The 25,960-nt window shown below is 30.8% G+C and overlaps 1 protein-coding gene and 1 long non-coding RNA gene across 4 annotated transcripts in view; one reads left to right on the forward strand and one right to left on the reverse strand.

Annotated features, from left to right (window-relative positions):
- LOC148275319 (ubiquitin-conjugating enzyme E2Q-like protein 1) overlaps nucleotides 1–25,960 on the reverse strand; it is a 119,621-nt gene that overhangs the window by 81,610 nt on the left and 12,051 nt on the right. The window lies entirely within an intron of this gene.
- LOC148275321 (uncharacterized) lies at nucleotides 22,749–25,345 on the forward strand. The gene is made up of 2 exons (XR_015824054.1): nucleotides 22,749–23,991; nucleotides 24,184–25,345. It is a non-coding gene; the product is annotated as an uncharacterized LOC148275321 (long non-coding RNA).

The following is a 25,960-nucleotide window of genomic DNA, read 5'->3' on the forward strand; positions in this document are numbered from 1 at the left end:
TATTTAAGAGGGTTGTCAGCAGGTAGGAAAGAAAGTATATGGAAGTAGGTTATGAATTATACTCCACAAAACTTTCAATGCAGTAACGAAGTGAAGAAAATCATATTTACTTCGTATTTGACGTCCATGTATACAGCGGAACTTTGGAACAACTATACGCAAGGAGCGTGGAATAAATTAAGGATCACGTATAACAACTCATACAGACAATTATTCGGATTGCCTAGGTACTGCAGTGCCTCTGAAATGTTTACAGCTGGACGAATAAACACCTTCGCTGCCCTGCTTCGCCAAAGAGCCTGGAGCCTATGGGAACGCCTAAAAAACTCTAATAACGAAATTCTCCAAGCCACTGCAGGGTGGATCCATTCACCGTTGTTCGAGCGATGGCGCGATATGTTAAGACCACCATAACTGCTGCAATATAAAATTTTATTTTATGTTTATATTTATGTTTATTGTTATATTTGTGTTTATTGTTATATTTATGTTTATTGTTCTATTTTTGTTTATATTTATAATTATGTTCATGTTTATATGGTAGAATTGGCTCTGCACTATATAGCCATTTTACTGGACTAAAACATATAATAAAAAATAAAAAAAAAGCCCAGACTAATAGAAAAAAAATCTATGTTAGAATTTTATCTTGCAACTGGCTGGAATTGAACCCGCGACGCCAATTTCGCAGTTAACCGTATAACCAACTGAGCCACGACTCCCGTCCGAGCGAATTTTAAATTGGTCAATTATCTTATAAAAATCCTTCTTCCTCTCCTTCACTTTATTTCCTCACCCTCAACCTGCATGCTGTGGTCTTCTTTTGTTTTCTTAGCGTTAAACATGTTCTAGTACTGTATTGATGAAGAACTTTAAGGCTGTAGTCTGGTAAAACGCACGCAAAATGAGGAAGTCATACGATTTTGCAATTTTAAAATGAATGTTATTTTAAAATCGGGCAATAATAAAAAAGTAAAAAAAACATAAATTAGATAAAAACAAAATTTTTTAAAGATATTTCTACTAAAAAAATCGGTACCCGTAAGGGCAGGTATAAAGGTAATAAAAACGTAAATAAGATGTTGTTAGAAATGGAATTTTACAACCAGAATTGTCTGTTTTTTTAAAAAAAGGAATATGATTCTATAAAAAAAGGTTACAACTAAAATATTTCAATAAATATTTTTTTTTTAAAGTAATACCGGAAGCATAATTTTACGTAGAAATGAAAGAAAATGTCACAAAAATGTATGTGATTTAAAATGCTTGTATTTTTTTTCAATTCAAGTTCAATTTATTGTCTTTAAATACTTAGTCTTTATATCAGAACCCAGATACCTAAGTTTAGTCTAAATTTAAAATAGCGTAATCTGCCGGTCTAAAAGTAATTATATTTTAGTTACATAAAACTTTTAAATATATTTTTTAATAGAAATACCTTTAAAAATTATTGTTTTTATCTAATTTATGTTTTTTTTATTATTATTATTGCGCGATAAAAAAAAAACATTCATTTGAAAATGGCAAAATCTTATGATTTCATTATTGTGCGTGCGTTTTACCAGACTACAGCCTTAACTGGATGAATGAACTATTTTTATGCTTATTTATGTATCATGCGCGGTCTGTCCATAGATTGGATGGAACCAATGCTTCCCTAAAAATATGACTTCTAAACAACCAGTAAATATTTTTTGTATAATTCAATCAACCGTAAGTCAACTAATTTTCTCAGTTGGTAATTGTAGCGATTTGAGATGGGTTCCATGTTCATTCATTAATAACTTCTAAAAAATTACGACAAACCCTCACAAAACCGTTAGCCCGCGTAGTTACGCGCGAACTGAAGTAAAATACACCGTGCTCCGTCTAATTCTCAATTAAGGAACTGTGTAAGTTCGTTCGTACCAATGAGACGGTGGTTTAGTACTGAATTCGCAAGTCCCCGCGCGCGCAAATTGAGATCTCAAAAGCTCGGTGGAAGCAGTTCACACAAACCAATCCATGTTTATTTTTTATAATATATTGCAAATGTTTTATAACATATATAGGATAAATCGGCTTGGCACGATGATATTATAATATTTTATTTCAACGCACGTAACTCAGTTTACTATGGTTGTAGGTAAATATTATACCTATGTACTATGTACCTAGTACCTACCAAGTGACTGTTTCCCTGACCGAAAACCTCACAGCACTCCTTGGTTACATACATATGATTTTTTTTGTTGTTTTTTCTTATAAAAAATACTTTTGTGAATTGTTAATATTGTGGTTGGTACAAGATATTATTTATAGATACAAGGTACAAGAAAATTATATAGTAAAAAAATATATTAACAATAGAAATTCGCATGTTTCGGCCGTAGGAATTGATTTTTAAATTTATGTTATCAATGGCGTCCTTCGTGGTACAGTGGGTAAGACGCTTGGCTCACGTACGGAAGACTCCAGGCTCGATTCCCGGTGAGAACACAAAAAATAAATGTGATTTTTCTCAAGCCTGGGTGTCCTATGATGTAATTTACGACTGTAATTGGGCCTTCTAACCAGTTGTGGTGTATAAAAAAAAAATTTAAAAAAACTCGTTTCGGGTGATACATTAGAATAGTGATAATTACGTATAAATATTGTTTTAATGCGCGTGGACTCTGTTTTAAATACCGGAGAAACCTTCAAAACATGCTTTTTAATAATATAGCACTTAAAATTGGTGAGACCATTTATCGTACAACCTTAAAATCAATCAATATACAGGGTGTTCATTAAACCCTGTCACAACCAAAACCACGATGATTAGTGTGAGCAAGAAGACATATTGGCACATTAAAATAATGTTTTAAAACTAATAAAATTTAAAATGATAAAATATCAAAAAAAGCAAATGGTTGTATACTTCTGCAGGGGAGAAACGAGGGGGGAGAGGGGGGAGTCTGATACTGCGCCGCGCTCCCGTTACTTCTCCCTGTAGAAGTAAGTATTTTATTTTTTAAATTTTCTTTGTTCAAAATATTTTTTTAATATGCTAATATGTCTTCTTGCCCATACTGATCATCGTGGTTTCGGATGTGACAGGGTTTAAAGAACACTCTGTATATGAGGTTATTGTTGTTATAAAAAATAACTTTAGTTGGCTCTTCTGTAAAGTTGATGCATGTCGCTTGTTAAGTAACTTTTTCCTAAGTAACTCGTGATTTCATACAACACACTGTATAATATTATTAATTTCATGTCACGTATCAAAACAATAGTCGGGAATTACAACAACAAATACTAATACCATGCGTCAATGTTTGATTAAGATCGATTTCAATTAGATTATTAGCAGAACATTGGCTTTATTATTTTGATAAAACGATAGTGACTAATCTGGAAGCGAACGACGTAGGTAATGCATTGTCTATGGCGCGGTAATTGAGCAAATTACTCTAATCGGGCTACTCATTTGAAAAATATTTTAATTATATATACTTTTGTAATCAAACCGTGCATTATTACAAATAATCAATGAGAAAAATTGATGGATAATCAGATCATTTAAGAAATGTACATTTACTGTGTTTTTAAAGTAAAAATCTGAAAAGGGAACTCTATTGAAGAATATAAAAATATGCGCTAACAGGGAAATACGTTAAATCATTTAAAAAACCTTCAATTTATTTAATACTATTAGAATAACAAGCTTATAGCTTTAAGCAGTATTTTGCAAAAAAATCACATCGGCGCAAGTTGGTCAGATTTTATATCTGTTAGCTTGATAACCTTTTAAATAAATATTTGTCAACCTTGTGGTCAGCGCGTTTGTCGGCCATGTAAGAGATTTTATATTTTTTATTAATAAATTTCATAAAAGGTACATGTTTTTTAAAAATTCTTTACATATCTACTTTTACACATCTAGTAAATGTTATCACTGTAACTCTCCAAAAAAAGACTAACTCTTGTGCTTGGAGAGTGACTTACACTGTTGTAGTTGTTTATTTATAAGAGTTTAAATAATTTTAAATACGAGTACATGAGAAAGAAAATAAAAACATAGGATATATTAAGAAAAATCATAAAACAATAATACATTAATTCTACTTAAAATTTAATGTTGTTTTTACACGTGTTCAAAAAATTTCTTTAGATTTACTTTAAATTTATTTATTGATATATTATTTTAATAAATTTTGGTTCATTGGGAAGATTATTATAATTTACACCTTTAAAGACAAAGCTATTTTGACCATGACTTATGTGGAATTTAGGAATTTTAAAATTATGTTGGTATCTGAGTGACTTATTCATCTCAAATTCTTTTATTTTTTCTTCTTTATAAATTTGTATAATATAATTTATTTTATAAATAGTGTCTACTGTATGAACCTTAAATATTTTATATAGACTTTCCGTATTGAATGTTGAGGTTTTCTTTAGAATGACTTTAATAATTAATCTTTGTATTATTTTAAGGGGGTTTAATATATTGGCATTTGAACCACCCCACCATTCAATACCGTTTTGTAATAAAGATTGTACAATTGAATGATAAGCTATTTTTAAATTATTGATTTTTTTAAATATTCCTTAATCTAATAAAAATGTATATACATTTTCTAATTCGTTTAACTAGTTCACTAATACGGTATTCCTATTTTAAGTTTTGGTCTATGTATACACCAAGATATTTAATTTTATCTGTTGTATCAAGTACTGAGCATGTAAGATCGCAGTTAGTTTTGCTGCAATTGCTCTCGGGTTCGATTCCCGGCAAGGTTGTTATTAAATATTCATTTAAAAATGTGCTTTTTAAAATGATCGAGATCGCTGCGTTTGGTGTACCGAGGCAGTGCCCAACGCACCATTGGATGCGAAAAGGGAACGATGGCGAAATAAATATTTTATGAGACCTGGAATCGAACCAGTTATATCGTGCATGGTAGCAAAATGCGCTAACTACTAAACTACGAAATTTATAAAATTTAGGTATTTGTAAGCATTTTGTTATTGTGCTCAATATAATCAATTAACCATGCCCCTATTAAAATCAGTTGAATAAATATGTACATAATATGTAGCTAACCAAATACAAAAGACAATACCTATAATTCAGCTATTGATTAAAAATAAACTCTAACAGTGTACTCATAGCCGCGGCTATTTGTATAGGAAAAATATTTATTATAAATGATAATTTTATCAGGAACATGTGGAGTTTTAGGATGAACTTGAATCGATATATGGCCGGAATTACTTCCAACTAGTGACAGTTATTATTTAATGATATTTTTTTTAAATGAAAAGTATGTAAAATACTAGTGATAAAATGCAAAAAAAAAACATTTAAATTGTTGCTATTTCACATGCTGCATACCGCTTCATTTCGCACCGCTTTCGCATTTGATACTGCTGACACATGATGATTTCTGCAAACTGCTAATATTTAGCGTATTTAGGGGGAGGGGGGGAGTAAGCCGACAACTGCACGGCCACGCTCCCCTCGCTTCTCCCCTGCGAAGTAAGCAACCATTTGTTTTTTAAAATATACATATTTTTAAAAATTTTCTTTGTTCTATATTTTTTTTTAAATATGCTAATGTGTCTTCTTGCCCATACTGATCATCGTGGTTTCGGATGTGATAGGGTTTAAAGAACATCCTGGAAAAGTAATATGAAAAAGTACATTATTTTTCTTAAGTTAAAATTAAATTGATATCTTTATATAATCACTTTGTAAAGCGCCCTTGAGGTATTATATTACGAAAATGGCGCTATATAAGTTATCCATAATAATAATAATTATTATTATATATATTTGGATAATTTATATGGCGCCATTTTTGTAAAAATCCCCTCAAGGGCGCTGTACAATAAATAAATATTCCAGCACGTCTTGCAGCTACAGAGATACTACTATTATGGGTTATCGCAAAAATTCATTTCTAAAAGAAGTTGACTTTTTATATAATACGTACTACGTACTATATATACCGTGAAAAAAAATACTGGTTCGTTAAAAAAATACTAAACTTCCTAATTTGTTTTTGAGTGTATACTATATCGTGAGTATTTTGCGAAAAAGCACTAAGTCGAAATTAGAGCAGAATGCAAGGCTGAGTTAAGCATTATCGACAAAATTAAGAAAGGTCTTTTGCGATGGTTCGGTCATGTGGAGCGAATGAATGATGAAAGAACGGCTAAAAAGATTTATGATGCGAATGTGTCTGGTTGTAGAAGTCGAGGAAGGCCGAGAAAGACATGGCATGATCAAGTACAACAAATTCTTGAAAGTGGTCATGTGAAAAGTCGGAATAATCGACGTGCGTGCATGAGAAGATGTATGAATGTGAAGGAAGCAAAGGAAGTGTGCCAGGACAGAGTGGTGTGGCGTTCTATCCTCTCTGCCTACCCCTCTGGGGAAATGGCGTGATGGTTAGTTAGTTAGTTAGTTAGAGATAATTGAAATTCAAAGTTTGTAACGAAATAACTTTTTTTTAATACTAAACATTATTAAGCCAACTTAAAAAAATTGTAAATTGATATATTTACTAAATTTTATTCAATGGTTTAATAAATAATTACTGAACTTTCAGAACAATTTTTTCAAAATAATAGTGGATTGACATGACTTAGTGCATTTTCGCTGATACATAATATCACAGTAAGAAATTCATATTGAAGTCACATTGTACCTACTATAGTCACTTTGTGAGAAATTTTTTCTTTTATTTAATTAAAAAAGTTATTTAATCATTTTATCTAATGTACAGTACTTATTACATTAGGTAAAATAATAATTACATTAGGTAAAATAATAATTAATCAGTAAAAAGAGAAAAGGAAGAAAATAATAATTGCCACGTTTGCCCCTGAGTGAAGCATGTAGACATCACTTACTGGACATCTCCAGGATATCATGTCGCCGACCAACAATCTCACCTTTTCTCAAGTCAGTACTGCTCCATAAGCTCCGCTGAATACATCAGAAATATTGTTATTGATGGCCCACCAGTACGGCGTCCCTTGTCCCTTGGTGCTTTTTCCCTGAACGGATTTATGTTAAAGTGACTTATTACAGAAAATATCTCAACTTGTAGTGTAGATAGGACTTAGTGCGTTTTCAGATTGAGGAGTATTTTTTCAACAGTATAACCTCATCATTAAGTCAAAACAGCAAAAATTTTACTTAGTGCTTTTTCGCAGAATACCCTCGATATATTCATTTAGCATTTGCTAACGCTATTGACATTTCATTTTGAATTCACAATTTTAATGCTTATTATTTCAATTCCAACTCAGTAAATAATTTATTAATCCCTCAGGACTTTTCCTTATATTCTTTGAAGTTGACCTTTAAACTAGATCGAAAAGCGATCTCTTTCATGTTGACGTAGTGCGGTATTTTTCTAGAAAAATTACAAACAAGATTAAGATATGGCTACGCAATAGAGCGTGGGGGTTTTATGGAAAATTCAATAAGTACACTAATAAATTATTCGATGAAAACATAATAAAACTACAGTTCCAATACGTGGCCATGGATTTCAAGGAAATGTTTTTACAATTCAACATTTGAATCATATTATAATACTCGTATGTTTGTGTGCCCAAACTAATAGCCTAGTGGATAAAATACAATGCAAGGGGACAATTCTGATTCGATAACCGACTGTAAAATATTGCATTGTACGATTATAATCGTCCCGAAAATCAACTAACGCTCGAAACAGAGTTAAAATTACTATACAGGGTGTTCTTTAAACCCTGTTACACCCGAAACCACGATGATCAGTATGAGCAAGAAGACATATTGGCACATTAAAATATTTTTTAAAAACGACTAAAATCTTAAAAAATAAAATATAGAAAAAAACCAATAGTTGCTTATTTCTGCAGGGGAGAAACGAAGAGGGGGGAGTCTGATACACCGTCAACCGCAGAGCTGCGCCCCTCTCGCTTCTCCCCTGCAGAAGTAAACAACCGTTTGTTTTTTTAATATTGTATTTTATTCGTTCTAAATATTTTTTTAAATATGCTTTTTTATATTATAGTATTTTATTCGTTCTAAATATTTTTTTAAATTTTAAATATGCTAATATGTCTTCTTGCTTATACTGATCATCGTGGTTTCGGATGTGACAGGGTTTAAAGAACACCCTGTATACGCCCCATAGTTAACTCATCATCATCATCATTATACCAAAAGATACCAAAGTTTGATTACAAATTGTGTGTATTTTATAAAGCCTTGTTGAACTTCCAAACAAAATAAAATTAAATTAAATGCTCATTTTTTTCTGCGTGTAAGAAAACATTTTTCATATCAAATATCCGGTAACACTGAACTTCCTCATTGCAGTTCATATTGATTTTTTATGTAGTGAGGGCAGAACGGATTGGTCTTAGATTGTAGTCCAGCAAATTTAGATATCGCGGTGATAAAAAAACCAGAGTTTGACATTTGCAAAAATAATTGTATTTTTGAAAATTAATTATTGAAGGTTTTGGAATTTAACCATAAGCAATTACCTACTTAAATTAAATATTTGAATATGAATTATTTTTAAATTTAGACTCAATAATGTTTTAGCTTGAGAGGAAACGCGGTCTGACTTTTTTTCATTCACACGTATTGCTGTATATTAACCCTGGATTATGGCACTTTAATATTTACCATCAGAGTGTCTCAATAGTTTTGCTTTATTGATGAATATATTATTATAGGAACTAGAACCATCCAAAATCTCATAAAAACGTCCAGTTTTATCTGTGGTCTTCGGGCGCACGACATTCAAATATAATGACTATTTTTGAAAAACACAAAACATACCGATACAGATAATTTCATTCCGATACTCCGTTAAAAAAAAAAACAAAATCGGTTCAGTTTTGAGGTGCGGAAAATGGGACAACGAAACGTCGATTTTGTCTATTTTAGTTAGGTATAAAAGGTCTGAAATGCGGTTGTCATTTTCGCATAGCATCAGGGAGGCATCTTCAAGACAGTGACAGGAAAACAATGTTCAAATTCCTATTTATCAAAATTCCCTGTCACCGCATATCCTCACAATTTACGTAATCCGAAACACAAAAATAATAATGTATACGTATATCTAATTTTAACTAAATACATTAATTGATATCAACATTTCGATTGTGTTCATTTAATACATTTATACGAGTATGTTCTCAAATCTAGCAATAGCAAAGCATTACTGGGTTCAGCTTGTGTATACAATAAACGACATGTTAAAAAGAGTACCATGTCCTATGTCGTCAGAACGAACAGTTCGAAAGTCCATGTCCCCGGATGCAAATTCAGAAATTGATGGAATGAAATTTCGATTTTCGTATTCAGTTTATGATCGTGTCTATTGATTTTGAAGAAACCTACGTCTTATGATGAATGAACTAATGTATTAAGATACTGAACATACAAATTAACATAATAAATTATTGGAAATCACTTAGAGAAAGTAGATTTTTTAGGTTTGTGTTGAATATTTGACGTTTGGATTTGCATCCGTCTGCCTCTGAGGTACAGATTTTTCCCCTGTTTTTATTTATTGATTGATTTCGACGTTTATTTTCTAAAATAATTATTTCGTTCCCCGTAAAAATGTTTGTACTTTCCATTTTCAATCGGATTGGCTCCGGTCTCCGGTAAATAGGGTTTATTCAGCCCTAAGTCCTCTAGTAAATAATACTCGTATAATATATTGCTCCGTTCGGGCAGCCTGCCAGCCGCTCCGCTGCGCTGTCGCTCTAGTCCCTGACAAATTATATTCGCTTTGTTCTGATTCGAGGCAATGCCATCGGTTAAACTTCGCCCTTGGTACGCGACTTAGAGTAAAAATTCGCACAAGGACAAAAAAGATAAACGCCACATTATCAACCCTGCCAGTGTGCTGCGCTGTGATTTGAACACACAAAACATGAATATTCGATCCAAAATCTTTATTAAAACGAGAAGGTAAAATGTTAACCGATTTTGCCAATATACTCAACTCGAACTATGACAACAGGAAATTCTATTCGACTAAGTACATATTATTATAATAGTCTCCATATGTATCTTCATATGATTCTCTAGGTCCTCAGATAACAGCAAAATTTATCAAAAAAATATCGTCATCATCCCTCTTTCCACATCCACTGCATATGACAGTGGATTGGTAAACCAAATACAGCATATTTTGATCAACTGTCACATGAAGGTAACGTGATAAGTCTTACGCTTCAGGTGCCTGTCCAGAAACAATGAATTATTGCAGCTACCTTCTATACGGAATAAAAAATACTATTCTTATGTAGTCCTTGATAATGTTATTAATTTACTTACGTTAACTTAACGTTCGCTCAAAAACATTCAGTTAATGTTATTTGTCGCTCCTAACTCAACTTTACTTAACAAAAAAATTACCTTTAGTTCCAATTTCCAGTATGTGCATACAGTAGAACTCCAATTATCTGAACTCCGACTCTCCAAATCGCTTTCAGAATTTCAGAAAAAAAAGACGGAAACGTACTGCGATTCGCAAAATAATAATAATAATCATAGTTTATTAACAAAAATAACAATTATTTTATCTACTATATACACACTTAGGTAATAGATTTCTCTGGATCATGTCTAGTCTGCCTAACTAGGAACAACCTGTTTTAAGGCAGACATTTTTATGCTAAAATAAACATTAACATTACTACCTACTAGTTAATTTACTATACAGTTATACAAAATTAATTTATTATTTAAGAATGTATTTTGAGTAAATTTTCCGATTTTTCTCGACCGTAACCATTTTTTTACAAATTTATTAAATTGAATCCGGGTCATGGGTTTGCAATGTTTGGGTAACATATTGAATATTTTGGGGCCCAGAAACCTGAAATTTCTTTGCCCGAATTCAGAGTTTGTGATAGACCCCATGACCAATCCTCTAGTTTGACTTCTGGTAGAGTGGGAGTGTTCCTTTTGGGATGTGGTAGAATAATTTGCTTTCACAAACATTATTATTCTAAAAATATATAATTGGCTTATATCTAAGATCTCAAATTCCTCAAATGACTTGATGCTGGGGTACCTGAAGGGCTTTTTTAAAATTATTTTAATTATTGATTTTTGAGCGGATTCGAGTGATTTGAATGATTCTGTCATCGCGCGCTATTGTCCTTTCCTCCACTGTTCGTTTTGATTAGTCAATCAGTGTTTCGTTGACCTGCTAAAATAGTTTTTTTTTTCATTTTCAACATACATGCAGTAATTAATTCAAATAGACCCTTTTATTGGAAAAAATCCAACTATCCGATTTTTTCATTATACGATTGGGGTCCGGTCCCATTTGATTCGGATAGTTGGAGTTCTACTGTATTTCCATTAAGCGTCATTGCAATTCAATTTGTTGAGGAATGGGTAAAATCTATAATACATTGAAAATCTAAAATGGAGATCCAAAAATAACTGGAGGCTATTTACGTCGATTCAAGATGTTTCATTATTTTACAAACTCTGGTTTGTTCCTATTATGAATGAACAACAAAGACGTCATTCTGAAAATGAATTTTTCATAACCTCAGCTATCTCGCATGAATAATGGAAAACTTTTGATCAAGATCGTAGAATACTAATTTTGAGTGGTAAGCCAAGGATTTTCTTAGATCGTATAAAATACCACATTTAATGCGATTGTTATTCATAAAGGATAAATGTTTAATTATTCCTCGTAGAACCTATTTTAAATGAGATTAAAATAATAATTTTGAACAATTATTTTATTTTAGCGATTAAACCTATAACCTTTTTGTGTTACAGTAACAAAATGGTTACACCATTAAAAACCAAGGATTGTTATATTATATTGTTTTCTGGAACAAAGTAAAACAGGGGCACAAAATAACGCAATATAAACAACATTCATACATATTATTAATATTCAAAGCATTAACTTTGTGGCCAAACATTTTACTAAATGTTATTAAATATTTGTAATACAGTGTTCTTTAAACCCTGTCACATCCGAAACCACAATGATCAGTATGGGCAAGGAGACATATTAGCGTATTTAAAAAAATATTTAGAAACAATACATTTTTTGAAAATTTTTAATTTTTTGACCATTTATGTTTGAAATTGTCTTAATAGTTCTTTGGTTGGACGTATTAAGAATTTATTTATATAAATAAATAACAACATTGATATGCAACAAAATAATGCATCGAATTACTAATAAGATCGTTATTCGAGTTAAGGGCGTGGGGATTAAACGATTAGACAGTACCGCGATATATTTTTATATTGCTCACAAGAAAGACACAGGCCATCTGTCTAACTGAATAAGTCATAAATAATCAATTGAAATCGATTTACTGAAGAGTTATGCTTGAAAGTTATTTTCACGAGTATTTGGTAAAATTTTGTAAAAAGATCCTTCAGACAAAAATAATTCAATTCAAGTCAATTCGGTCTATTTGCTTTCGTCCGTCTGCTCCACCAACAAGACTGATATTTATCACTGTAAACATTATTATATCCTTTGTGTTTTCAAAACTATAGAAATAGAAATAGCCGTGATTTATTTAATGCTCTTTATAGTACAATATTTGAGTCTGTCCAAATGTTCTTGGACAAAAGACTGGATTTCACCCCCTCGGGGGTCATTAAGACTAACAAATTACAACAGGGATGGAGAATACCTTAAATAAGGGAATATGGAAGTCAAGGCATTTACAGGGCTTATGACCCGTCATTGGCTGGTTTAAGTGGCCACTTTACACACTGTGTAACATTCACCATTTTGCCTATCTTTAAACATCCACATTTCTTCAATTCTTCTATCTGTTGATTTTAGTTAAGTTAAAGAGCTGAAACCTTTATTGTTGTGAAGAGATTCATCTGACTGAATTATTTCACAGTTACAGACATAGTTACAAAAAAAAACTATAAAAACTTGAATCAGAATAACGGAGAATAGACGTTTTATTCTATTTTTCTTTCGAACTCATCATTATTTTCGTTAGTAAAATACAACTTTACACTCTAAATTTCTTCATCCATCTTCTACTACTACTTATCACATTCCTTATTTCCCCTTCCCACTGCCTCCTTGTTATGTATTTTATGGCTAAATATAAGGTAATACATTTAATTGGATGGCAGACCTTATTATGGATTGTCCTTTATTTCTTAATGCATATGTACAGTAAACTGTACATCTGTATGAAGTCCTAAAAAAATTAAAAATAAGTATTATTTTGAATTGAATGAAAGCGCTGAAATCCGTCACTATAATCCTTAAAATGCAGCTTGATTAAAATGACATCTGTCAGAAAAAGTGACGACATAACTTTGTAGTAACGTCAAAGGAGTTATTTATATTGACACACGAAAAATCATTCGTATCTGCAGTGTTAATTTTTTTTTTAATACAAAGCTCGACACATAAATCAACATTAATTTATAAAATCAGCTTTAAAACTAAAATAAACCTAATTATTAACGACGTTCTTACAAGGTAACATCATTTTGCGAAAACGTTAGACATGGGACAAATTGATCGAATAAAAAATAATTCATTTGATGCTGTTCATGAAAAAAGTATAAATATCTTGTTTTTTTGTGAATAATTGTGTTAAACACACTATAATAGACTTGTTTTTGCGTTTTGAATATCAATTTTCTTAAACGGAGTTTCATGATTGCATGAAATAACTGATAAAATCGATTTGATCAGTGATCAGTAATGTCCCATCACTAATTAAATTAGTTTGACAGCTGTCATTCTAATCAAGCTATATTTTAAGGACTATAGGTATTCCATATTTGTGTATTTAATTACCTTTTTCTTCTTTCTTTCTTTCTACTTCCGCTTCTAAGTGGAGCACATCCACGCATGGAAGTCCACAAATAACCCCTAGAGATTCTATCGCTAGTCAGTACTTTCGTCTATTGACTGGCCTTATGCCTTTTATTCCACTCTGGCACTTACTCTCAAAACACAGAAGTTTGGTGTTTTGAGTTTAGTAAGGTGCCAGGATTCGCACCCATATAGGAGTACTGGTATAATACGAGTGTTAAACACCGTAATTATATTTATATAACCACAACAAACCATCTCACCGTTTCCCCGTAGGGATAGGCAGAGAGGATAGAACGTCATATCACTCTATCTTTGCATACAGACTTCGCTTCCTCTACATTCATACATCTTCTTATGCACGCACGCCGATTATTCCTACTTTTGACATGTCCATCTTCAAGTATTTGATAAATTTCGTCATCGCATGCCTTTCTTGGTCTTCCTCTATTTCTGCATCCATCAACATTCGCATTGTAAACGTTCTAAGCCATTCTTTCGCTGCCCATTCGCTCTACATGTCCAAGCCAGCGCAGAGCTACTTTACGTACGTATTGTATATATCTACAAGTACTAAGTATGTCGGTATACCAGTTTCAAGATAGATGCAAGATTATGATTTAAAAAATACAGGTATGTGAATAGTACACATTTGTTATGGTGTATCACGAAAAACTTTTTTTTGGAAATTTTAATATTTCTAGTTGAAAAAATTTTTCACTGCAGTGAAATTGAAAAATATTAATGTTTCCCGGAATGAGCCCAAAGTTTTTTTGCATTTTGAAAAAACGTACATTTATTTTTTTATTTGTGACATTAGTGTAATTTTTTTTTCTTTATTTTCTAGTATAAAAATGTATCGTTTAGAATGTTAAATAACAGCACAAAAAAAAGTATCCGTCACGTAACATTAAGATCTCCGGGATTAGTTATAAAATCATCGTAAAAAAAAGCTTTTGGCTTATTCCGGGTCACCTAAAAATTTATTTTTTTTACAAAAAAAAAGTTTGGTAAACATGTGACTACAGCGACAACATTTTATCAACTTGAAATATTTCATTAACATCACCTATACAGCTACCTATTAATATTTTTATTTTTTTTGTAATTTTTATAGCGCCATTTTAGTGAGAATCGCGTCAAGGGCGTATAGTATGTACAAATAATATATAAAATTAGACACATTCGTGTTTCTTGTCAATAATTTTTTTACTCTGCACTAAGCTCTATCGAGTTCTGAATCTATCAGGTAAACACGAGAAAATTGCACCCATTAAAATGGGTGCAATTTTATAAATAAAGAAAAAAAATGTTAGGACCGATTTTATTTAATCAATATACTTTTTATTTAATGGAGTGCTTTATGAGCACTTAGACTGTGTCAGGATAGATGAAGACTGTTTACAGTTCTGTGTGTGAAACAGAACCAGAATGCCAAACGAACGTCTCGACTCGATGGCTACTCTTCAGTGAAAATCCTGAAAAGGGAAATTGAGTGAGGATATGTCTGTCTCATAGTACAGTAATTAGCGCATTTCTTTACCACGCTTGAGGTCCCAGGTGGATCGACTTATAATAATATTAAAATTACGATTTGGAAAATATATCAAAATGGTTAAAAGTGAATAAATTAAAATGAAATATCTCAAAAACAACATATTTGAATATTGGGAGAAAAAATATACCCCAGGGATACAATATTAATATTGATAATTTAAATATAAATTCTGTGGACGAAATAAAATATTTTGGGGTTTACTTGGATAATAGATATTTGAATTTCAAAACACATTCCCAATATGTAACAAAAAAAATCATTTATGGGAAGGTTGCGAAATGTAATAGATATAAAGAGTAGTGTTCTTATATTTAAAACAATCATATGTCCACACATAAATTACTGTTCTTCTATTAGTTTTTTAATGTTATGAAGGAGAAATTAAAAAAATACAAATTCTTCAAAATAAGGATGAGGATTATACTCAAAAGAAATATCTATTCTAATGTAGAAATAATGCACAAAGAAATTGGCTTGCTCGCAGTAAAGCAGCAAATTAAATACATATGTTGAGCTGGAGGGCTGTAGAGAATATAGACCAGTGGAGGACGAGATGCGAGACTTTGCTGCAAACCAATCACCAGGATTGAGACTGCGAAGAAGAAGATGGATCTAAATTTAAAATGATTGATGATCTTTATTCTATTTTCCCAACCTTCACGAATATTTTATATAGGGAGGTTATACCTTGTGGATTACATGACGTACGGGTACATTTCATGAATACTATAATACTGTTTGTTATATTTGTAGGGTTGTTCAATCCACAAATATTTTTTTAAATAATTATGGTCAATACGCAGTAGGTACTAGTTTCGTACCAGAATTATCCAAAATGGTAAATTTAATAAGCATTGGACAACAAACGAACAATTTAGTATACGAATTGTGTTTAATGTTGAAATAGCATTGAGAATCTGTTGTTCTAAATGCTTGTAAGGCAAACAAAGGAAATAAATCAAATAAAAAATGACTGTTTTGCGGAAATACACAGTATTTGTTTTACAAGTGTTTGATTCAAACCATTTTTACAAGGCTTAACTTAGAATATGACTTAGTTTAAACAGGAATATTATTTGTTAATTGAATCGGCATTCACTTCGTAACACTTCATTATAAATTATTATGAAAATAAAACTTTGTTATTAGTGTTACACAATTTTTATTATTTTACAAGAACACTACTACAGTTTCGGGAGAGCACTCCTCCCTATGTTCCCTTTGCGGCCTCCCTCACTCCACTTACCCACTTAGACCCGTGTCTGTTGACACTCTCTTAGTCGAGCGATGTCTTCCCACATATTAAATCTTAGACTTAATTATTGTAACTTCCACTTATGTGCTAAATTTTCAAAAAATAAATTCTACTTAACGTCCTTTCCCTCATTGATTATGTTTTCATGTCTGTACTTTAGATAACTATTCATTTATACGCTAACACCTTAGATAAGTGGAAAAAAACCCCCATCTCTGAGTTTCACTGATTAATTTGTTTATTTTTTGTTTCAATTCTATGACATTGTGAAAAATATTCCGTGTTTACTATATTAGTTTTATATCACCCGTCGATGGGAGGAGTGCTCTTCCGAAACTGTAGTAGTGTTCTTGTAAAATAATAAAAATTGTGTAACACTAATAACAAAGTTTTATTTTCATAATAAGCAATATTATTTTTTATAGCTAAAAATACACGTAAATACCTTACTCAATAATATTGTATAAATGAACAATGTTGTTAAACAATCAAGTTTACCCGTAGGGGAAGGCAGAGAGTATAGAACGCCATATCCCTATGTATCTATACGGATCTCGTTTCCTCTACAGTTATATATCTTCTCATGCACGCGGGTCGATTATTCCGAATTTCGACACGTTCATCTTCAAGCATTTGTCGGATTTGGTCATGCCATGTTTTTCTCGATCTTCCTCGATTTCTGCATTCATCAACATTGGAATCGTGAATTTTTTTAGCCGTTCTTTCAGTGTTGCTCTACGTTTCCAAATTATGTATGACATTGTTCATTAAATTCGATTAAATGTTTTATTTTATTTATCTCCTTAGTTATTTTATGTATAAAAATTGGACATGTATTTTTTGTAGATGTTTCTTGATAAAAATCCAGATTTCGTATTAAAATTATTACCTAACTATGAAGGTGCCTACTAAATGTTAAACTGCACAGCTGCGCGGCACTCTGTGCAGAATTTTGTCGTGCAGCGCCGCTATAGTGCGGTTTGATCTTTAAGCGAAAGCGTTAGTTGGTCTTTAAAAAAAAAAGTAAAATTAAACAATTATTTTAATGGATACTTTCTATCAAAGGTAGATAACTACTCTAAATACTGTCCAGCGTAACTTATGTTGTATGTACATGAGGAGTCTGTTCGATAGTGATTATATTCTTTTTTTAAAAATTATTATTCTTATGTTTTTAAATCTTGCCTATTTGAGATTTCAAAATACTTTAAAAGTTAGTATATATACATAAATAACAACTTTTGGAGTATTCAGAGATCAGAAATTGATAAAATTAAAAATACTAAAAAAAAAAAAAAGAAAAATGTACAGAGCCACATTTGAACAGATACTTCCCATAATATGTAGGTTATATAAGAAAAAAATGTACTTAAATAAATAAATTATCTAATTGATTAGATTGCAAAATAAATAAAGTTGGCTTGTAAAATACTATGAAACCGACTCACTCGCCACATTAAATTTCTATAATTGCTTTTTACAACATTGCGTATGTTCCTTCTATAATATAATACCATAAAATTAAGAATAGTCCAGAAACCGAATACGCACATCAAACAGAAGGCGACTAAACTACTCATAAACTACTCAACTTCTGATTTAAATTCAACTATGCCGTGTTGTGTTCTTTTAAAGTGTAGAAATACTCTTAGGATCTTAGAGAAACAGGATGCAATCACATTTCATGTGTAATTAGCAAACGAATGTGTATGTAACAAATGCATTACTTAAAAATTGAATTATTTTTCCATCTGTCAGATTGTCGAAGAAACAAAATGAACATATCGTTACTGTTGCCAGGGTAGTATTTTTTTTACCCTACTTTGCTCATCTAATGAGAGAATTAATGAAAATTGGATCTCGGATTAAACAACTCTATCGTGGACATTTGACCGACATCTTTATAACATCAAATATTATTTAACCTGATATGAAAATATCCGTTTTAAAAAATTTAATAAAATTTGTTTCATATTTAAAGTTTAGAGTTCATTAATACAATTACTCTTATTAAATTACCCATTACTTATCTACTCTGTTGTGTCAATCAATATTTCCGCGTGCACAATAAAATTTTAGAGAAATTAGCAGATTATTTTTTTTTTACCTTACATTTGTGTTATAATTATATTTTTTCCTATCGTGCAACATTACTCGGCGGCATTACGAATGCGCGCAGCCAAAATGAGGCATAGTGTGGGAATTATTGGACACAGTCCGATGTATTCAAATCTGATTCTACGCTCCTTCTGGACTCTTCTTAACTCTATGCATAATACATTGGAATACCACAAATTTGTCGATCATAATTCTGAATTTATCAGTTTATTTCCAACTTCAATTATTAAATAATGAATAAAATAAAACAATGACAGCACAATTTTTTTAGCGACCGCGGAAATAAATCAATGAAAAAATATAGGAAGTGTCGCTTGAGGATTTTTTTCTATGAAAAACACGTCTGATAGAAAAAGCAATACAAAATTATATTGAACATCATTCTTTATACAAGTTTTCTAATAATAATGCGTGCATACGTAAATATGTATGTATGTATATTAGTAAGCGGCGTTAATGAGGAAGAGAAGATATGCATTTATGAGTCATTAAAAGGTCACCAGCGTATTTATTTTATTACCTACGGAAATTTCAAATAATAAAATATTTACACGGTTCTTACGCAAGGTTAAGATTTAATCCATTAAATAAGAAATACCACTGGGCGATATATTCCCGCACTGGTAAATGTTGTAATTACTGCATTTATAAAATTGACACAAAGCCATGCGAAGATCGAAAAAAATATGAATTTATTTTTAATGTTTTCGTTATGATCGATTAGAAAAATACCCTTAGAGGCGATAGAAAAATTAGTGCGGATTGTCATATACCTACTTTAAAAAAAAGCAAGAAAATACGATAGTTTATACATAAATGAGGAAGTTCAGTAGCTTTTTATAAAATTTTATATTGCAGGCTATTAAAATAATAATTTAAAAAAAATTATGTTTCGTATTATCAGCGTTTTGTAATTTTGAAATTACTCCGTGTGAGACGTCACAAGTTGTCTTCGGTGAGTTCTGCTGATTGATAAATTGGTTTCCCGTAGTCCGGAAATCTATCACAACATTGCTTTTTCAAATTTTAAATGATTACTTGCCATACTTGTTATTCCTTCTTTATTTTTTCTTTTTTCTCTGCTGCCATTGGCATGTTTTTATACTTGTTATACTTTTAAACAACTTTTAATTACTTATATTATATATGTTAATAAAATCAATATATTGCTGCTCTTACTATAATATGTCATTAATTTTGAAGATGTTTTTTAAATTGACCTAAATTTAAATTTACTGTCTTATATTTCACTTAAAGATTCTTCTCATCGTTTCTTTGAATCCCTTAAAATAAATATGTGTTTATGTTTTTCCTTTTTTAAAAAAAAAATGTTATTACTATTTTATTTTATTTTTACATCTGAGTATGTTTTTCATTCTTTATTTCCATTCTTAATTCTTAATTACTCTTACAAGTTTTCTTCATTTTTAATATTATTTCCATTTGTAAATACTCACTACAAACTACAAACCTTAAAATATTTTTATTTTTTTTCACTTAAATTCAAATTTTTAAACAACTTTCATTTATGTTTTCTTTTTCCTTCTCTTTTTTATACTTTCATAATTAACATTAGATTTAATTGCTTTTTAATATGGAAACTTCACTGGTCCATTAGAATTAAGTCCAATTGTGTAAAATATTAAACTTTGTAACTGTACTGTATGTTTCCTGAATAAAAGAAAATAAAAAAAAAAAAAAAAAAAAACACTATCATTGGATGCTTAGGAAGAACTATGGTCCTTAAAATATATCTGATTAGAATGACAGCTGTCAAACTAATTTCATTAGTGATGGGAAAATACTGATCACTGATCAAATCGATTTTATCGGTTATTTCATACAATCATGAAACTCTGTTTCCGAAAATTGATATAAAAAACGCAAAAACAAGCCTATTATAGTGTGTTTATTACAATTATTCACCAAAAAATAAGACATTTATACTTTTTTCATGAACAACATCAAATGAATTATTTTTTTATTCGATCAATTTACATTGATCAATTTGTCCCCTCTCTAACGTTTTTGCAAAATGATGTAACCTTGTAAGAACGTCGTTAATAATTAGGTTTATTTTAGTTTTAAAGCTGATTTTATATATTAATGTTGATTTACGTGTCAAGCATTGTATTAAAAAAATAAATAAACACGCCAGATATTAATGATTTTTCGTGTGTCAGTATAAATAATTTCTTTGATGTTACTACAAAGTTATGTCGTCACTTTTTCTGACAAATGTCATTCTAATCAAGCTATATTTTTAGGACTATAGTGGCGTTGTTTAAAGTAGTTCGTTTTTATTATTATTTGTATACATTTTCAAGAAACTTCGCCAAGCAATTTATTGCTCAATTTTTTAACGCGCGTAAGAAATATTTTTTATATCCCATTTCCCGCAGGGCTGAAGTTCCTTATTCCATATTTTAAATCGACGAAATCATACTCATAATAACAACAGAGTACGTATTCTGAAGGAAAGTTAAAATTTATCTTCAATTTTATCTACCAAGTAAAATTAAGTTTTCAGTATGAAAGATGGAATATGTTTACATTTTTTTTCTAAACATGTCCAATTACCGGTTACCGACGAAAGATACTTTGAATGTTCAATGTTCATACAAATACACACACTTTCGTACATAAATATCAATGTTAGTTTATACTGTCTCGATATGTAACCGATGAAGATTGCGTTCATAATCTCGGCTCAGTACCTGTAAATAAAGCATGTGAACGTGGTACTCGTATTTTCACAATTCCCTTTCGTTCAACGTTAAGAAGCTGTATTGACCTCGGCTACCGTTTGTCCATTGATCTTACCAGACTGCATTCCTGCATTATTGCGAAGAATGACTTTAAACTTTTGATTACTTACCATGCGTAGGTAATCTATACTTTATCTTCTTCGGACTAAAATGTTATGATACTATTGCGACAAACATTTTTTTGCCAAGGTTCACCTTTTACTCTGTTCCCAACACTCACCCTCTTTCAATATACTTCTCATTCATTCCATCCCTAGTAAACATACTTTCCTGTTTTAGTATAACCCCGTTCACAATTATTTCTCATTTAGTCATACTCATGTCTTTAAAAAACCATTTAATTCGATTTATCGAGATCGACTAAAAAATTATTAATATTCAAATAATGAATTAAACTGGGTACTTGTTTATGGTTGAAATCCAAAACATCAATTAATTGTTTTGAAATATAAAATTCTTTTGGCAACTGTCAAACCCTAGTCTTCTTACAAACAGTGGTGCATTTCGTGTAAGAATCCGTTTTTCAAAAATATATCAAAAGTCACTTAAAATTATTAAAGCATTACTAAAAAATCCATTAAAAATAATTTCATATATAGAAATAAAGAAATAGAAAGGAAATTATTCAATTTAGTATCCATTGAAAATAATTGTTGATTGTAAACGTTAAAATACAAACTTTCTTAATCTACAAAAAAACAACATCCTCCGAATTTTTCAATATATGCATTTCAGTTGAATGCAACCCTGGAAAATCGATGAAAATACATATATATATGCTTCTAACATTTTTTCTACTTAATATATTGAAGATGTTATTATTTGTAAATGAATTAGTTGTTCTTACAGACGACTAAATTATTGTGACATTGAGCATAAATACATTAACTTAATAAGTGAAAACTCCTAATGAGGAAGTTCGTCAGTTTAAAATTATGCAAACTGATGAATTGAGTCACAGGGGTCAGTATTAGGTAAGTCAAATAAAACGAATTAATACCTTGTTTTCACTTTCAAAAAAAATCCTTTTCAAAACGTAAAAAAACATTTAAAATCGAATAAAAGAACAAACAAAATATCTAACGTTACCGTATTTTTAAATGCCTACACTTTTTTAAAAGAAAACCATAAATATTTTTATGATTTACCAAAATAATTCAATTTTAGTGATATTTTCTTTTAGTATTAAATAATTGTGTTACAAATAGGAGTTTTTTTTATTTTTTATTTTATTGTTTTTGTTTTTCTACAATTTACATAGGAGGTAAAACAGAGTATTAAAAAAATAAATGATAAACATAGCAATGAAATACATATTAACAGTAAAAATAGTAAACGAAAAAATCCCAAAAATCCCAAATCCCTCAGTTCAACCCATAACCTCCTGGGCTGGTATTATGAAAGCAATTTTGACGCGTTATAGCGAGTATTAACGTACTAAATACGAGTTGCAACGCGTTAAAATTGCGTTCATAATACCAACCCGGGGTGCGATGTTGAGAACGCTTTTACAGTGCGTAAATAGGTAATATGTCAATTAAGTGCAAGCGAAGCGTTCTCTACTCTCGCGAGAGCATTTAGAATACAGCCCTGACCGAGAGTTCATGAAACTACGGGACTAAGACCTGTCTTGTTTGTTTTTGTAACAATAACTACAGAACAATGGTTGTTTGAATAATTTAATGTTTTAGTTTGCTTTTATTGTATTAATAGTATTAGTTTCATGTGGACAATAATACATACATTTATATTGGAAACATTTTTTAAAATTTTATCTTACATTGTGGAAGTATAACATTTTTTGGGTAAATAAATTACCAGGCTGATTTTTTCTTGATAAAAGTGCAAAAGAGTTCTCAATTTTGAGTTTTCACGAATCAAAAGCCCCCTATTTTGTATTTGAAATCTTCTTCATTTCCTTTTTTCATTTTCATTTGCATAGAGCACTGCATCGGTACACCAATCGCAGCGTATCTTGATCATTTTTGTTTGTATCGTATTCGAACCCGAGACCTTTCGCATGGCAGGCAAACGCGCTGACCACTACACCACGAGGTCGACATTGAATTAAAACTAATGATTGAAAATATTGAATGGTTTTCCTATTTACTATAAAAAACGTGTACTTATTGTACCGAGAAGAATATATATTTTTGGTTTTCCTCTTTGTTCCATCTGAAAATTAGTTCGCAAGCATATTATTTATGCAATATAATCTACATAGATAATATAATTACAATGAACTGATTGTATAACAAAATGTAGTCTGGAAGTGCGTTTACGATTGTGTTGATTTTTATGAAGGCACGTAGTAAGCACTTACATAATATGTCGGCAATCAATGCCCAATGATGTGTAATTAAATTAATTTGTTACAAAATATTTGCAATATTTCAGCAACAACATGGACATATTTATATACCCCTGTATTTAGTAGCCTTACGGGCCGATGATGTATGAAGTTTTTTATTTTATTAGACATAAAAGTGAAAGGGGTCTAAAAAGTTGCATTTTGGATCACATTTAACGAGAAAATTATTCAAAAAATATTCCATAAGTCTTTTGGCCCTCAACCGATGTTTGAAGTTTATCACTGTCTGAACATTTTGTCGATTATCTATATTGATACAATTATTATTTTGTTAGTAAAGATATAACTTAATCACATCACAAATTCGAACACGTTTTAAAACTACCGAAATGCAAAAAGTTTACACTCCGCGCAACTGATTCCGTTGAGCGCCCGGCGAATATTGACGAAAACAATGCTACCCATTTATTAAAAAAACAAAGTGAGACCCTTAGATGCTTATTTAATAAGATTTATTGCACATTATAAAATTTGATGAGACTGATGTTCTTACTTAAATACGAAATGAAAGCCGGTTTAGCGCAAAAAATAGACTTTTTTATAAACTTCAAGCTCTGGTTAAGGGCCAAAAATACTATCAAATATTTTTATTTTTTGCATTCCCAGTAATCTAAAAGGCAACTATTTAGACCCCTTTCATTTCAAAATTCGGAGAAAAAAAAATCGGCTCACCCTAATGGACAGTTATGAAGAATGGCGAGTTTGTAAGCATATTTTTTTTGTTTATTTTTCCATACACATATTATTTACAAAGATATATAACTACAAAAACACATCTTAAAATTAAGCTTAAATGTAAGTTTGTGTTAAATAATAATAATGGACCATTTATAAAATACAAAATTTTGTAAATTCAAAAAAAAAAATTTGAAACACTAAAATGTCAGTGTTGATAATTTTTTTATATTTTTATTTGAACCCCTGTATTTAGTAGCCTTACGTGTCATGTAAAGGCTAAGGTACTCGGAAAAAATCGTTTTTGATTGTCTTGGAAATGGGATGTTCGATCAATGATTTTGGTTTATTACCTTTATGAGTCCAATCACCATTGTTGCAAAGTTCACGAACAATGGCGTGTGATAACTACTTTTAACTACAGTGTGGATATCTGTTAAGGGTATTCCATCTTTCCTGCATTCTGCTTCAAGATTACGGCGTTGTAAACTAAAAAATGGGCACTGAAATAACAGATCTTCGATACTCTGTGAAGAAATATCATCGCATGGACAATAGTCATCATTCCTTAATTTAAACCTATATATATATATAACTTCTTATAGCTCCGTGTCCGGTAAAAATTTTGGTCGTTTCGAAAGTACTTTGGTGATGATGACGAAAGTTTGCTGCATCAGCCAGTTGATAAGTTTATGCACCTTTAATTTTGTTCATGTTATTATCATATAAATTTTTTGAATCGGTCAATGTTTACAAAAAGGCGGACTGTTATGGAAAAACGAATTTATTCAGTTTTGTAATAGGTTGGGAATATTTGAAGAAGGGATAGGAACATGGAATGGACACCTAAATTTGATATGATGTGAATGTTTTTCAATTTCGGGCACTGGATGACGAAATGCACTATAAAATGTAACGATGTTTACAATTTCGCGCGACGATTCAAGAACTTTTATGCAATGTAATGTTATGTGTTTTGTTCCAAATACAAATCTTCTAATTCCGAATTTCTTCTATCTTGATGTTAGGTAGGTACCATAAGGATGGATTCGAGGATGGGAAAGAAAGGTAATTGGCCAGTAAAACATTGATAGATGCTGTTATTTACTTAACAGTCAACTATATTATGAAAATCCCTTTCCCTAACTTATCCCCTCTATTTACTCATCCCTTACCTTCATGTTGTTGTCTTATATAATATATTATTGTTTCTCTTTACTTTGTAACATGTTCACTCATTAAAACTTTAACTGGATGTATGTACTATTTTTATACTTTATCTTTTAATACTGTTGTTTTTCCGAAAAATAAATAAATAAAAGGAACAGCGCAGTGAGCTTTGCGCTGCGTGGATAGCATTTTTAATTATTTTATAAA

The sequence above is a fragment of the Micrasema longulum genome, unplaced genomic scaffold, assembly GCF_059751315.1.
Source record: "Micrasema longulum isolate JH-2025_06_02 unplaced genomic scaffold, ASM5975131v1 h1tg001461l, whole genome shotgun sequence".
Lineage (NCBI taxonomy): Eukaryota > Metazoa > Arthropoda > Insecta > Trichoptera > Brachycentridae > Micrasema > Micrasema longulum.